Source organism: Homalodisca vitripennis, chromosome 3, assembly GCF_021130785.1.
Source record: "Homalodisca vitripennis isolate AUS2020 chromosome 3, UT_GWSS_2.1, whole genome shotgun sequence".
Taxonomy (NCBI): Eukaryota; Metazoa; Arthropoda; class Insecta; order Hemiptera; family Cicadellidae; genus Homalodisca; species Homalodisca vitripennis.
The window spans coordinates 161340571-161354824 of record NC_060209.1 but is presented as its reverse complement, the minus strand read 5'-3'; positions in this window follow the sequence as shown (position 1 = coordinate 161354824).

Sequence of the window (14254 nt, the reverse complement as noted above, 5' to 3'; positions counted from 1 at the left end):
TGATTTTCACCTGCGCCTCATTTGAATTTAGGCTGGCTGTTTCGTCTAGCGCCACATACATAGCGCGGAGATTGAGCTTGCTAGTTGCACACTTTGTGGAGTTTTATTAAGTATTATAAACTTTGCCATAAAACTCTTGTTCTAGGTATTGAACGAAGTTTACAATAATTAATTGTCAATAGCATTAAAATAATACGAGTAATTCAACCAATTTACCTATCTTAGCCTGTATTTATCTAGAAGACACTAGCAGCATCAGTCGGTATCAGACTATAATATGCTACCGATACTCGACAATCCAAGTCTGATCAAAGTTAAGTACAGTATATGAAAGGATCAGGTGCATTCGTATTCTACCCTTTATAATTTGCAATATAAAAGGATTTATGGACTAAATATAAATAAATTGACTTTATTACTCATGGCATATCGGAAATTGTGGTTTTTAAGATGATTGAATTTGGTGGAAATTTCTTCCGATTCCTTAATGTTTTATAGACGTCATACCTTTATATGTATATATTTTTTTAGGAATTTCTTAGGTCCAATAAGAATCCAGAAATAGTGTAACAGTAAAGTACCATAGCCAAATAGATCCCGTCAGTCTAGGTCTCTTGTTTGCTTAGATGTTTAGTTTATGTTAAAGTTTTTAAAATAATGATGGAAAATATTTTGAAATCGGATTATTAAGACTATGGCTTAAAACATATTAAATAAGCATTATTACAAACAATTTTTAGGGAAGATTACTAAGCTTTAATAAGATAACGATATGGATAAGTTAATTTTAAGATTGTTGATATACTTATTTACACACTTATTTAAGTACAATAACTTTTAATATTTATTTTTACTCTTGGACGAAGTGATTATTCTGATAACCCAACCCAACGTTAATGCTTTTAAATTGAACGATTTATGTTCAGTGGTTGCAGGTAAATTCAATCATGTCAACCAGTTTAATTTTACTAGCTTTAGAAAGACTTTAAGGTTTATACTGTAAGGGTTCTGAAATCAGTAACCTGACTTGTACGGTGCAAACTCTAATAATATTATTTTGAAATATTGTACAATCTGTGGTTTCTAAGTGAAAGATTTAAATACACATTATTCTTAATCTTTGTATATATGACCAACGACGCTTCTGAAATAGGCTTATAGCATTGTTTATTTGTTTGTAATAAAGAGAGAAATATACTAAAGCAGCAGGAATAATTGAAGCTAAAAACTGCATATTTGTGAGTAAACTTTAAAAAATTTATGTATGAAATGGATTTCATCGGACTCAATCAATTGTAATGCTGAACTATTGTTTTGTAACCATGTTTGTTTTACTCACTGAAATAATTAATATAACTGCTTATAACTTATGTTGCTTCCTTCTAAATAAAATAAAAAGTGTATGTAATGCCGTTGGTGAAAGGGTTGGGGAAGGAATCAGACCTGGTGCATTTACCACCTGGAAATTGGTGAGCTCCGAATTTGGGAAGAATGGAAAACGCTGCAAGTACAGTACCTAAGAGATATAATCAAATTATTTTGTTCCACATTTTCACAAATACATCGCTTGTGAAGTGTATTTTGTTGTAAACATACATATTTTATATGATGAACTATATAAACTTTGTATAAATATATTTTATATATAACTTTTTATAAAACAGTTTATAAGATAAAAAAACGGCATGCTGACATGGAATGCAGAGTGAGAAGAAAAGTCTGAATACACTTGTGTAAACGTCTAATTATGCAAGGAATCTATGGAGTTTCTGTACGTGGTTGCGCATTTTCAGGAGCTCTGGGGTTAATGGTGGTATTCTTAAATCCGCCATCTTGGATTTTGGTAGAATTATCCAAATAGGAAGAGATCACGTGGCACATCACATGGAATGTAAAGTATGTTTTTAGATACATTTATTTGTGTGGATTTATGGCATTTTTCAAGACTAACTGGCGGTCTTTAGATGCACATGAAGTTAGAGTTTTACTTCTGTTTAAATGGTACACGTTATGACCAAAGTGGGCAGAAATGAATTTTATTGTGTTGTTGGCTTTGTCCCATCATGAAGGCTGTCTCTCGATTAAGCTACCAACGTAAGGGGTTTTATTTTCCCCAACCAAGATTTTGGAAAAGTAAGGAGTAAACTTAAAATCCATAAAAAATTCCTCAGGATATTCTATTATGTATTCCGTTTTAAAGGTTTCGACGTGTACGAATCTGTTATTTAGAATTTATGGACACCTATAGGTGTTCACAACAGACAGACAGATCGAAGAAAAGTCCTGTTTTTAAGAAAGCTATAAATAATTATTTCAGCTTATCAGTGATCTAAACTGTCTAATGATTCATTTTGGATTCAGTATTAGTAGCGATTTCTTGGCTGCATTTTAAAACAAGGCTGTCATTAGGTCTACTTTGGGGTTTAGCCAGCGAGCCGAGGGTAATAATTATGAGACCGATTTGGAGAATCGTTAAGTTTTTAGAGATTTCAACTAGAGCTGATCAAAGTAATTGAAAATGAGACTCGGAGAAAGAGTCAGTTATTAGGCGAGTCCGTACCCACCACTCACACGGCTACGTATGGAGCCACGTGTCACGGGGGTAATAAAATGTCCGCGGTGCGGCACAGCGGACAGGCGGCAATCGCAGGCCACTTTCCGTGATTACAGAGTTGATCTGGCCAGCGACAAGTGGTCTTGACACTAACTGCTCTTATTACTGCCAGATTCATCTCTGTGCGCTGCGCTAGCCTCCAGTGCTGCTCTAGCAGAACTAGAAATTTAGATTTTGAAGCTGACGTTTCAGGTTCGATGAACCTAGCAAATCCGTAACGGCATTATCTCCTGAATATACCAGATCGAAATATTGAAGTCACTGAAACTTTGGAACCATTGCCATCCCTTCCCATTTGAACGGCGCTCCTACAAAACATTGATTTTCTCTCCCATTCGAAAATTACCCCTTCGCCATCATGGTTGACAGCAGTATACGGCATTATTGTAGTATATATGTAATGCTCTAAATTGCCAAAGCTTATGCCGTGGTCTCAGCCAATCTTTCTTCTGCTAACTGGTTAAGCTTCACCGTATGACATCTACCAGTCTTTGGCCAAGCTGTGATGTAGGTTAAATAAGCTCATGTGTGTGCTCATTGCTATTTATTACATTGTTATATTCATGTATTAGTCGGTGTTTTTACATTATGTGTGTGTGTTTGTTGGTGATTAAATTATTACGTGTTTATTTCCGGTATTGTAACTCAGTTTTTTAAAAGGCTGTATCTGAATTTGCTGGGATTTTTCACTGCTCGGGTGCAAGATGTTTGTGAGGGAGAAGTTTTAGTAAACTCACGTGTTATTTGTTATTCCATCTTATGTAAATTGATGTTAATGTAATTTAATTTGTTTTTTACAATATTATACTAGCCAAATCTTGTTTGAAAATAAACAAAAAAATCTTTTTACATGTGAAATTTACGTGTTTTGTCTCATTGGGGCTATTAGCTCGTTACTGATATGTCAACATTTTGTAACCAGTTCATTGGCCCTCGGGTCCACATAACCTTTTGACTGTAAACGCTTTCTTTTTAAAAAAATTATTTTTTACGTACTCTATATTTTTAGCTATACTTAAATTTAACTCGAGACTATATTTTAATTAAATTTGTTCAAGATTTTCCTAAAAAGGGTCATGTTTACAGGCTATAATTAAGTTTGTTATTGAACACTGTAATTTTCATATACTCGTACTTCTGTGAGGATTTGGTATATTTGTAATTAACTTGAAAAGTAATTATTTAAAATAATAAATATCATTAAACTCTAGAATTTCTCTAAAATATATTTTTTTCTTTACCAGCTTACCAGAATGGGATGCTAACAGATGGGTAATAGGGTTTAAAACTTTAACCAGTGACCTCTTTCTTTGGATCTAGTGGCGTTTCCACCATCCTCTGCGGAGATTGGGGATTTCAAGTTGTTCCAGCTTTAGTATCCCATGAAAGGACAAATTAAGTTTTTAGAGGTGATGTGCTAAAATAACATAAATATATACGTAATATAAATATATCTATTTTGTGAATTAGGAGTCTTAGTAGGACTCGGTGTAGTAGTAGACAATAGTAATTGTCAGTATACAAATATACATGTCTCAAATACAAAAACACTTATCAATCAATACACACAGCAAAAACTCATAACTCGTATGTTATTTTGCAGTAGTTGTATATAAGTTTTTATTTCATGCCCAATAAAAATATATTTTTCTTTTATATTATTACCTAATTACTGGAAATTAGTGCAATCGTTAATAACCTCAAGTATTATGCTGGAAATAAGTTAATAACACCACTTTATTAAGGTTACATTTCCTCTTGGAAGTTAAAGGAACAACAAGGTCCTGTAAATCTAAACTTGAATTTGGAAAGGGTTGAGTAAAGAAACTTTTCATTGAATACAAAAAGTGTTCCTGGCCATACCGTACTTCTCAACAAGTGGTGAAAATACTAGCGGAGAGTTTCCAGATTGAGAGGACAGGTCATGTTCCGCTGTTATTTGCGACCGTCCCTTTAGAGCATCTGTGTGATATATTCTTCACTCTAATAATAAACTCGCGCCTGACATTGTGTCTGACTTTTATACCTCGTTCTGCTTTCTCCGCCGACCTTTCTGCTCTGGGCGCCATAGGGCGCCTGTACCGTGCCATACCAGTTGTCCGCCGCCGCATCGCCGTCCGCGTCCGGGGAATAAAGACATGCCATTATTTGGCAAAGTTTATTGAACACCTGTAAGATGGGATAATACCCCATAACTTACTTTACTTATAAATAGGAACACCAATAAATCATTCTTTATTATCTGGAGTTATTAACTCATGAATTTTTATAAAACCTGACTAAAAAAAGATAAAATAAATTTTCTAATAAATCAGATGATTTTAATAAACCTATTGAAATTTAAAGACAGAAAAGTTCTTTCTTCTTTAATCTTCTAAGAGATAAAGTCGCTGGAATGGTTTTTTGATCCTTTACGAGAGACTTAACTGCGTTGATGTCCCCTGTCGCATTGGAAATTGGCGCATTGACAATCCATCTCTTTCCGAAGTTAGTGGGGTTTGAACAGTAGTGGTCTGTCAAGCGGATGACAATAACTAGGCTCTGGTACAGTTAGAGGTGTTTCCTCCACTGAACTCTTTCACCCACATAACATATTTCTCTGCAATTTCGCTGACCAGACTTGTTTATTAAAGGTTCTTAAGGTCTGATTTGAATAATTCTGATCGTTATATGTGTACCAACATTTGACTTCTGCTGGTGTTTTTAAATTAGCCAGGGGTGTCGTAATAAAGTAATATCTGTTCGAACAGTTTTTCGCATAATGGTGAGATAAGAGTTTATATATAGGACTTTTTTATGTTTTTTTTATCTTTCTGCTTGCTTACTGGTTTAAGGATGTCCTGGGGCTATAAAAAGCTAACCGAATCCCTTGCTGCTAACAGAATTCCATGAATGGTTGTGACTTTAAGGTAGTTGTATCTTCAAAGTAGTGAATGGTGTGTTTGTAGTGGGACCACTTTTTAGAGCAAATATTTCCGGCCACTTTGTTTTTGCATTCACCAGTATAAAGAGATTTTGATCCATGAAGGGTCCAGCGTAGTCCATATATACTCTTTGCCAGTTAGCTTTAGGAACCTCTCAGGTGTTTTCAGAATATTTCTTCGTGTATAATACTCCATATAACTTTTTAGCATACTTTCTATACCTTTGTCAATTCCGTGCCAGTTACAATGATTTCGAGCTACAGCATTCATTGTAATAATGCAGACATAAGTGGAGTACTATTCTTTGGATAAAGCTGATTAAAGAGAATGTGGTGGGGGGTGGGGGGGGGGGGGGGTGGGGGGGGGGGGGGGTGGGGGGGGGGGGGGGTGGGGGGGGGGGGGGGTGGGGGGGGGGGGGGGTGGGGGGGGGGGGGAAATTTGCTCTTTTGCGATAAGGTGAGATGTGGTCAAATTTTTTTAGATTATAAACAAACCTCAGCGCACTGTTCTGTATCCGTGCAAGGATGACATTTGCCTCTTGAGTTAAGCAGCTACCAAACACTGGAAGGGCGTAATATATTGATGGAAATACAAGAGAATTTACAATATGCAGCTTTGAAAGCATTGGAATTAACGCTCTGTATCTATTCAAAACTCTCAATTTACACATTGCACGTTGAGAAATCAATTCAACATGTTTAAGAAAGTTTATCTGATTGTCAATTATAACTCCCAGGACTTTAACAAAAACACGATCTTCCAAACAAATACCCTCAACAGAAACAGAGAGAAGACTCCTGTTCATGGTCTCTTTAGTGGATGGTGAGCAAAAATGCACCACAGAACACTTATCTGCATTCAACTTTAGGCCATGTCCCTCCGACCACTCTTTAATCCTACGCAGATCAGCATTGAAACACTGCACCGCTTCATGGACACCTGGAGGGGGATATGTTAGAAGCATCTGAGAGTCATCCGCATAGGAGTAGAGTGAACACGAGGACAATGCAAGTTCAAGATCAGCAGTATATAAAATGAACATAACAGGCCCTAAACATGAAACTTGAGGAACCCCTGTATCCTTAGACAGCGAGGAAGAGCAGTTTTCTTTTACCTTCGTCACCTGACTCCGTCCGCTCAAATATGAGCCAAACCATTTTATAGCGATTTCATTAAACCTATAGAAATTTAATTTGGCAAGAAACAGTTCAAAATTCACTGAGTCGAACGCTTCAGAGAAATCAAGCGTCGCCAAAATACTTCCAAAACCTTTATCTTTCGCTACATGCAGCTCATCCATAATGTTTATCAAGGCGGAGGTAGTGCTGAAAGACTTCCTAAAACCAGACTGATGTACAGGAAGAATATTTTCAGCCTCAATGAAAGCTGTCAACTGATTCACCACTACCTTCTCAAGGATTTTTGACATGGCCGGAAGGATCGATATCGGCCTAAATTGGGAAATCACACTTGGATTCTTTATTTTGGGTATGGGCCTGACAAGACTTTGCTTCCAGCATGATGGAAAACACCCAGAAGCAAGGGACAGGTTAACCAAATGCGTAATAGCTCCCAAGCAATATGGACTCATGGCTTTCACTAGCCTGATAGATATTCCATCAGTCCCCACAGCCACTGACGTAATGTTATTCATTATGCATTTGATCTCACCCTCAGTAACTGGCACAAAATTGAAACCATGTGCTAGATCCTCACAAACATTGTTTCTGTAGAAATCCAGTTTCTCGAGGCTAATCCTGCTTCCACCACCCATGCCTGCAAAGTACCTGTTGAGGTCATCAGCTGAGAATCTTATATCGTCACTATTACGGTCATTTTCCAGCACTCCACCGGACCGTAAAAACACCCCAGAATGATTTAGAGTCCTTACAATTCAGCTTGTCGTGAAAGTAATTTCGTTTTGCTCTTCTGATGGCGCAGTTCAATTTATTTCGTGCCTTACAGTACAACGTTCTAGCAGCCGAAACATCACTATCATGCAGTCTGTGTTTGAAATATTTTTTTTCTTTTGTGAGCTCTCTTATCTCGTCACTCCGCCATGGGGCTTTCTTCTTGGTGACTCGCTTTCTTGTTAACGGTACGCAGGTGTCAAGCAGTTGGACAATGTAGGTAGTTAACAATTGACTAACTTCATCGACCGAGGTCTTTGTCTCAATATCATTCCAATCAATACGCGACAATAAAGAAACATAAAGAGACACATAGAAATTGGAAAAATTTCGATAAGTTATAAATTTCTCCTTTGGCCTATAGTTGCCATACCTGAGATCACAATATACCAGGTGGTGATCCGTAATTTGTTTACGTCTTGAATCAAGAATTTTGGACGTATCCACTAAACCAACTTTATCTATGTCTAGACCTTTATTCACAACAATATGGTCGATCAATGTCGAAGAGCTCTCGGTGACACGAGTGGGCTCTGTTATGAGTTGTACCAACCCTAACGATTCATACAGGTTTTTCAGGAATCTACAATCGGCCTTACCAGTATCCATAAGATTTACATTAATGTCACCCAACAAAACAACATCATCAACATCCAACATCTGATCAATAAACAAAGAATACAAAATAGAACTCAGGGTGGAATATATAACACAGGGTGGTTTATATACCACGCACACACACAGCTTCTTGTTTCTCAAACTAAACTTGCCACAGATATATTCTAACCGACTATCAACATTGTTCAAATAAACCTGCGTCATTTGCAGATGATTTGCAACCAGGAGTGCCACTCCTCCACCAGCGGCTCCCGGGAGACCCTCAGCGCCCTGTCTGTCCTTGCGCCATAAAGAGTAGCCATCTACAATGAAACAATCTGAGGAAACATCTGGAGTCAACCACGTCTCCGAGAGACCAAGAATGTCAAATTTGAAATCATCAATAACCGCACACAGCTCCTGGAAACCTGTGCTCATTGATCTCACATTTAAGTGCCCTACTCTGAAAACAACTCGCCCCTCTGATGCCGTTTCCCGACTCCTTATGCTGAACAGAAGCCTGTGACACCTCAGGAATAGCTCTAAAGTCGCCAGGAACTGCGGAAACCGGCGAACATCCACCCGGAAAAGTTTTTTTCTCGTGCAAACACCTAAAAATAAAATTCCCGAACCAGAAATTTCCTGCACTATTTAAGTGACGACCATCACGAGCAAGGTGATACCCCCTCACCAGGCGGTTCGCGTCAACATAAGTGACATTAAAATTAATGCACATAACTTCTACGATCTATCGGGTACTTTCCAGACTCCTCTAAACAAGCCCTGCTTACCACAATGAACCAGACCACCGCACCGGCGGAGGTCACATAATGGAAACACACATTCCCCGAACACTCTTAGATTTAGTATAAATGTCTTGGTATGCAAGCGGAAGAACAGCTCAATTTTTATAGTCTAAACGTTTACTTCCAGATCGTTGGCCCATTTCAAAGTGCACACCACATTAAAGGGCTCATGTAACTTAATGTGGTATCTCTTTCAAGACATGTGACATATGAGGTGAGATTGTTTATCTTAAGAATATATGCTAGGAATATTAGATTTCAAATATTCAGTTTATCTATAATTTTAAGATGTACAAATATTCTCTGTTTCTTTGATAAGCGTATTGTTAAGCCTTACTGATAAGTACCACCCCAATCTATCTATTTAGAGTAAGAGAGATCAGGGGTGGCTGCAGTGATATAACCTGTAGGAAACAATTCGAAAATAACCCGGGGTTCCCGAGGCCGTAGCAGTCAGTTGTACTTTGAATTTGTAAACTCTTTCTTGTTGTGTTGTTTCGCCCATTCAAGTGGTGGTAATATGAGTATTACAACTGGGAGATAACTTTTTTATACTTAAGACGGAGTTGGAAGCCGTATTACATATAGTGGGAACACCACGGGTGTAAACCACTCATCTCCAGAAGACAGAATAGGGGACCATAACATTTTGAACTTCTATGTCATATGTAGTCTTAATTATGTTGTTTTATACATTCATATTGTACATGGATATATAACTTTATTACCTCTGATTTATTGTCTAGTCTGACCACAATTTCTGTTAAAAGCTTATAATGTAACACCAAAGGAGCTATGGTACTAAAATGTTCGATTTGGAACAATATAATTAACTACAAAATCTTAAAAAAGATGAACCGTACTTTCCAGCCCTACCAGACCAGAATACTCAATTCCACTGCCAACACCATTCTCGTCATTTCCCCAGCCTTCGCATTACTTCAAGAACAACAGGTGATCCTCACTTTTTGAACTTCTATACTCTGTGTAGTTTCATGTAGTAAAGTTAAGTAAGTCGAGATCATTATACCGTTCTCTTCCTGCTCTCTGGCATTATCCATCTTTGTTTGATTCTGGGTCTTTACACAAACACTTTCCGACTCAATTTATAATCAGTACCAGTGCAGGGTGAAAGGTCCAACGGCTGATCCAAGGAATGCGAGTTAATACATATATAGCTGGATCCTTGCTATATCCACATACTGGACGGTCAAACTAACCTCACTTGGGTATTACAGATAATTAGCAACAATTTATAAGTTTAACACTAGAATTAATTGTATTGTATCGAGTAAATGTAATTAAACTCTAAGTGCTAAATGGAAGAATGAACGAGTAATGGCTAACTGAATAAAGTTATAATATAGCCATATTACGATAATGGATTATACGGTGTATCGTCTGATTCCAAATCGAACAGACGAGCGCCATTGACTCTTTGGTAATACTTGATGGATATACTAATGTTGATTGGTGTGTCTTGTTTTTTCCTGTGAGTAATCTGTATAAATACACATATTACTTTATAGTTAATGATGATTTATTAGTGTGTTACTTAATTTATATACACATATTTATTTTATGTTATCATTAGTATACTGTTCGGTTCAATTTTCTGTGATTTTCATATAAAATCATCAAGAATGTTTTTTACTTGTTATGCATATAGTTGAAACTGATATAGTAAAATTATTATGTCAAAATGTTTGTGTCAGCACCAAAAAAATACAGTTGATACACCATTCAAAGAGAGTGAACAACTTTAATAATATATCATACTTTTATTTCTCACGTGCTTTTATAAAAACAAACTATGTCCTTCACGAGTTCCTCACAGATGGTGGAATTCACTAGTTCAAAGAATGATGATAACACATATATCCCACCTAACAATCTCTCTAACTTCAACTTCAAACTTCCTGGCTTAGCCAATGCTGTACATGGCTGTGCCGATTGGATTCACCGACAACACTATTCCGCCAGTCTCAATGTGGTTCCCGTCAGTTTTCCCAGCAATCAATCTGTCAAACTTTATTGTGGAACTCGCTGGCTTAGCCAATGCTGCACATGGCTGTGCCGATTGGATTCACCGACAACACTATTCCGCCAGTCTCAATGTGGTACCCGTCAGTTTTCCCAGCAATCAATCTGTCAAACTTTACTGGCTTAGCCAATGCTGCACATGGCTGTGCCGATTGGATTCACCGACAACACTATTCCGCCAGTCTCAATGTGGTACCCGTCAGTTTTCCCAGCAATCAATCTGTCAAACTTTATTGTGGAACTCACTGGCTTAGCCAATGCTGCACATGGCTGTGCCGATTGGATTCACCGACAACACTATTCCGCCAGTCTCAATGTGGTACCCGTCAGTTTTCCCAGCTATCAATCTGTCAAACTTTATTGTGGAACTCGCTGGCTTAGCCAATGCTGCACATGGCTGTGCCGATTGGATTCACCGACAACACTATTCCGCCAGTCTCAATGTGGTACCCGTCAGTTTTCCCAGCTATCAATCTGTCAAACTTTATTGTGGAATTCCCTGGGTTAGCCAATGCCGCACATGGCTGTGCCGATTGGATTCAACGACAACACTTTTTTGCCAGTCTCAATGTGATACCAATTAGATTTCCAAGCAACCCTGTGATAGTCGTCTCAAAACTGTACTAAGTGTACGCAGGCATCCCAGCAGTGTCATCACACTATCAGTAAAGAGTTATGTGTCAACATTGAAACATAAAATATTTTTTGGTGTAACACCTTAAGGTAACAGACTCAGTATGAGAGTGAAAACTTAAATAATATATAATATTTTTATTTCTCACGTGTTTTACAAAATAACTAAGTCCTCCACTTGCTCCTCACAGATGGTGGAATTCACTAGCTCAAAGAATAATGATAACACAAATAATGGCTCCAAATCGAACAGACGAACACAGATTTTTTCTTATCGAAATTTTCTATCACATTTGGGTTCTTTGATCAAATGAACAGATAACAGCTATAGATCTTAACACTATATTAGAAAGGAAATTAAAACCAATTGGTACAATGTATTTTAACATACCGGCTTCCCTAGTACATTTCTAATGGTGGGAAGTTCAAAGGAGACATCGAGATTGTGTAAAAATCAGTCACTTTGCGCTGACTAATCTCGAGGATCCGTAGAGGCTTGTAAACACCCAGATGTTTAACACACCTTCAAAAGTCTAGGAGAGTATGATATCCATTTATGAAGGCCAAGATTATCACGTTTGATTAACTCAGTTAGTTGATTTTGACGTTATACTTTGTGGCTTCTTTTTCCATGAACCTTCCTGCCAGTATGTAATCTATAAACGGTTGATGTAGTATTTCTGCAGCACGGGAAAAAACTTTCAATTTCGTCATGTGCGAGTTCCCTAAGAGTTTCAACACAAGTATTAAGGCGAGCTGTTCATCCCGTAAGAGAGAGTAGCCAACCTATAGACTGACAGGGATAGTTTGGGATAATTACATATTAAGATCACCTTTTATTGTGGGATATATAGCTCTAAACGTGAGATTGATGCCGCAAGAAAAGAACACGTCATGAAGCCTACAAAATAATACTGACGTTGTCGTTGTATTGTAGCTTGGGTCCTGTTAGTAGAACATCGTCGAATACCTGAAATCATTTTACTGCCAGCGTCTAAGATAGTTCGAAATTAGTGTACTACTGTGTGTTTTGAAAACACCATGTTAGGATAAGACATAGTGTGAAGATGACTACTCAGGATATTCTGACTGCATGTTAGAATATCAAATTACAGTTTTCTGAAATCACGTTCAGTTTCAAGGTTGATTTCATATGAATTGAATATTCTTTCCGCGCTGCATTTTGAAGACCCAAGATAAGAGCGTTGAAACTTGAATGTAAGGCAGTCAATATCGTTCCTTGTGACAATCAATTTTTGTGGCTTTGATAAAATCATCAATTTGGGTTTCCTAATCAATGTTTTATGAATGGAGGAGGTTCTTTTTGGCTCCAGAATAGTTGGAGAGAAGAATGGAGGTCTATATCACTGGCGGAGAGGAGTGTGATAGAAAGAGTGAATGTGGGTTGCACCGCGTGTGAGCAAGGAGCAGTACCCATTACCATATAGCTTTGTCCAGTTAGTCATATACTCGTACATTCGTCCAGTTAGTGGACTCACACTCTAAGCTTAATTAAATTTAATCGTTAAAACACAATTTAATCTAGTGTTAACTGATTAATTGTTGCTGATTATCTGTAACACACTAGTAAGGTCAGTCCGACTGTGGCAGTAGTGGATATTTCTATATATAGTTACATAGTTCTATATATAGAGGATCCAGTTAAATCTATATTGAGTTGCGTTGCACGTATCAGCTGTTAGACCTCTCACTCTGCACTGGCGGGGATTATACATTAAATCGGACAGGGTTTGAATTGAAAAATACCTCAAACTGAAATGAGAAGATTCAGAGAGCACGGACGGAACAAATAATTAATCTTTCCTAATTTTAATGTAATCAGTATGAGCAAATTAAATGCCATTCAATACAGAAAATCTTCAGGAGAATAAACGAATATAATTCCAAGACGAATGCAAAAAATGTAATTTTGTTCTAGGCATTATTAGCAAGGAATGGAAACAAAACACTTCACTAAACCAGTTTAAAGATAACTTCCTGCGCCTCCACTTCCTAGTCCATCTGATTCAGAGTTGTTTGAAGACTTCGATTTCGCAATATTGGAATTCGATACCGCGGCACTTCTAATTATAATAAAACGTAAAACTGTTATCATAATAAAGATACTTACTTACCAAAGCGGTCTTTATTATTAATTATTAACGATGGATGACATGAAAGGATGACAGGATTTGGGACATTTACCATCATCACAAGAATAGAAAACTACGTTTTGTGGATTGGAATGTATCCCCTTCTTCAAATACCTAAAGATTAACAAGCACAAATTAATATATGGTGATTAACTCATCAAACAATTTGACAACATAAGATGTTATACGTCAGAACATTGAAGAATACCTGAGGTTCATAGCAGAGAGGCACACACCACATTATAACGGTTAAATCAGTAACCTGTGGCTATTCAGTCCACATTTTCAAAAACGTTTATTGTTCTGTAATTATTTTGTAATCACTGGATGAATCAATAAAATGTAAAAATATAAACATTAGGTGTTAATTTCTCCTAAGAAGAGACCAGAATAACTGTTAATTTATTGCTTACAGTGGTGCTTATTATTATGTTCACATTGAATCCGACTGATAGAAACCTACTCTCAAGTAATAGGAAATAGTGTAGGGATACTCAACCCAACTAATCGATGTAATATTATGTTTTATCGTATGACAGATTACGAGTCTGCGGACCAGGACAAGAACGGACCG